At 34.7% G+C, this 3,480-nt stretch overlaps 1 long non-coding RNA gene across 1 annotated transcript; it reads left to right on the top strand.

Annotated features, from left to right (window-relative positions):
* The first annotated feature begins 299 nt into the window (after positions 1–299).
* LOC119310174 lies at positions 300–2,177 on the top strand. Its single transcript, XR_005150667.1, has 5 exons — positions 300–362; positions 436–501; positions 629–694; positions 1,447–1,512; positions 2,137–2,177. It is a non-coding gene; the product is annotated as an uncharacterized LOC119310174 (long non-coding RNA).
* Positions 2,178–3,480: the final 1,303 nt, after the last annotated feature.

Genomic DNA, 3,480 nt, shown 5'->3' with positions numbered 1-3,480 from the left:
AGATGGAGAAGTTGGAGAAAAAGTGGAAAACCAAGATGCTGAGATTCTGGAACTAAAAGGGAAGAAAAAAACACTGAAGGACAGATAAATTCGAAGAATTTCTCCATTATTCAATACATATACTAATTCTTAGGTAGTAGTTACAGGGTTCTTTGGATCAGATATCTACATCTCAAGATGTTCCTTTTATTGCCAAGACAAATTCAAAAAGAAAAGTATGTGTCTTTAGAAAGGTATAATAAATATTTTGAAGCCATTTTTCAAGTATGTTCTTAATCTTGTTTGGTTTCAATCGACAGAGAATTTATGGTGACCGTCATAGTCAACAACTTCGTACTGTTGGGCAGCAGAATAATGTGATGGTAGTGTATGGATGCATTAATACATTTATGTTTGCTTTTATAGAAATTAATCATCTCTTGCCATTCATTACAGAGCAAGGAAACATTTCTCAATGACATGGAGGTGCAACCATCATACAAATGCCCTTCTATGGATGAGGTATGCTCATTGATATATTGTTTAGAATCGGACATGGTTGAGTAGCAATTTAGAATTACTCAAACATTTTGCAGCATGAATGTTTATTGTTGTTCTTGACAATCTTATAGTATATCTTTTGTCATAGAAGAATGAAACTTTGGTCCATGATGAAAATGTGCACCAATAGAGGAAAAACACTAGTGCAGATAAGGTTAGTATGTCCTTCCTTTTCTTAACTTATTACCAATGTCGAGAATCTTGAGAAGATTACCATTAAAACTTTTATGATGATACACCAATGAGATCAGATCTAAAGCACCAAATACTCCTTGCATAGCTGTTGTTGCTTCTTTTCATCATGTGGTTATCTTGTGTATGCTTATTTATTCTCAGCTCTGAATCCGTTTCAAAACGAGCAAAATGTCTATCTTTAGAATGCTCTTCATTATTCAATACATGTATTAATTGTTAGGTTCTCTTTACAGGGTTCTTTGGGTCAGAAGTCTACATCTCAAGATGCTCTTTGTGTTGGCAAGACAAATTCAAAACAAAAAGTAATTATCTCTAGAATATTCTAATAATAAAAGTTGAAGTCATTTAAATAAATATGATCATTTTCTTATTTTGTTTCAATAGATAGAGTATATAGCGACAGTCGTAGTCAACAACTTGGTAACGTTGGGCAGAATAATAATGTGATGGTAGTGTATGGATGCATTAATATATTCTGTTTTTTATAGAAATTAATCACCTCTTGACATTCATTACAAAGCAAGGAAAACTTTCTCTATGACATGGAGATGCAACCATCAAACAAACGTCCTTCTAAGGATAAGATATGCTCATTTATGTATTGTTTGGAGTCCAATATGGTTGAGCAACAATCAATTGTTACTTGGTCTTCTCATGGTTGGAATGTTTATTACAATTCTTCCAAATCTTCTGATATATCTTCTGTCACAGAACAAAGATACTTCTATCCATGATGAAAATGTGCAACAAGAGAAGGAAAACTCTAGTGCAAATAAGGTTAGTGCACTCCATATCTTTTAAACTTCTAAAGCTTATTTCACAATGCATCTCTTCTCTCATGCATCAAGATTATTTTTTTGCACATTTCCAGCGCATACGCATGCTAGAAATGATGTGTGACATAAATAACAGTTTCAATATTGAGTAGAAATATCTGATATAACAATCTAAGAGATAAAGTGCAATTAGTTTCACCAAGAAGAAAAATCTCTTCACATTGCTATTTCAGCCTTTCGTTTGCATAATGTTGCAGACCTCATACATGAAAAAACAATCACTAAACTGTTGTGTAGATTTGCTAAGAAATACATTGCTAGCAACAATAGTTCTTAACATAACAGAGTGGATAAGTGGCATTGTAAGAGATGGTAGCTACAAAAAGGAACTTAACAATTATTATTATACATGTAGCCTTCTTACACAACAATCTAGTGCACGACATGACATGCCATTATTTACTAAACAGTTATGCTTGTATTATTAAATTGACCTCCAACTTAACAATACGCCTCAATGGGTTAGAGCATACTCTGCGTATACGGTACCATTCTGATTCATCATGTGTACATCTATACTCAGTTTTTTTTTGCTTATTCTGATTATTTTGCATCTTGCGATTAGCATGGTGGCCAGAACATTAGTAAGGTCTCAAGAGGAGGTAATGCAACAAAGCATGCGAATGTATGACATACATCTTCTAAATCTTATTCTTCTTTGTTTCATTTCTGCTTCAAGTATATTGCATACTAATGTTGCACAAAATATATTCTACAGAAACAACAATGCAGTGCAAAAAATTGCCTGGGTGCCGACTCGATAGATGTATGGGTATTAAGTTTATGTTACACATGATTATCTGCATGTTTCAAATTGCTTATACTACAAATGGTTTTCTCTTTTACGAACAGGTCAGAACTATAGTATTTTTGAAGAGCTTGGGAAATCCAAACAAGAATGTTGCTCTTGGTGCACTCCAAAGCACTGACCCAGAATATAAAGTTGAGGGTGTTCATCTTGGTAATCAATTCTGGGCAGTGCGAATTGATGCTACATTAGCAAAATCAGATCAGTTGATACGACCTCTAAAAAAGTTCAACATTATTGGTCATGCAGCAGGATTAGTTATCGCATGGCCATCAACCTTTGTATGTTGCTCCTCTTTAATTTTGTCGCTCTTAACCTTATTTTCTCTACAATAACTTACTGATCTCATTTCTTTATTGTTGTAGATTGCTAAGATAAATTGATGATGCATGGCCCAGACGTTGATTGCAAGGTGGAGAATGGGGCTGCTATTCGATAGTCTTATGTAGTGTTTTAAGATGTCATTTCCAGTGTCGATAACTCAAACATTATGTTTTAGAATGGTCGGGGCGTTGATTGAAACGTATAGACTTAGCTACTATGTTAGTATCACTTATTGTAACCTTTGGATCATGTTCTTTGTAATGCAACAAAGTCAAATTAATATATGAGATCTTTATGTTCATTATATTGTGCCTCCAAGCTTTGTCAGCACTGACCATATCATTCTGGATACCAATATATGAAATTGTAGTTCATGATGGTAGCAACGCTTCTATACGTTGCAATTGTCTGTTGTGTCCATTTGAAAATCCTGGTCTGAAGTGTAGCGAGCAACACATATGAAGTGTTGTTAGACTCTAATTATATACGTTGCAAGATTGCAACGTTTTTTCATGCTGTTTACCAACGCATTTATATACGTTGTTATAGGCCCTTCCAACGCCACCAACGGCAACGCATATTAATCCGTTGGTGTAAGCGTTAGCAACACCTATATGGGCATACAACAACGCATCAATGCGTTGCTAAAGGGGGGTTCTTGTTGTAGTGAGATGGACTAGTTTTCAATGGTGAACATCACTATGTTGATCATATCTACTATATGATTCACGCTCGACCTTTAGGTCGCAGTGTTTCGAGGCCATATCTGCATATGCT

This window comes from Triticum dicoccoides, chromosome 1B (assembly GCF_002162155.2).
Source record: "Triticum dicoccoides isolate Atlit2015 ecotype Zavitan chromosome 1B, WEW_v2.0, whole genome shotgun sequence".
NCBI lineage: Eukaryota > Viridiplantae > Streptophyta > Magnoliopsida > Poales > Poaceae > Triticum > Triticum dicoccoides.
This window is presented reverse-complemented; position numbering and strand designations above follow the sequence as displayed.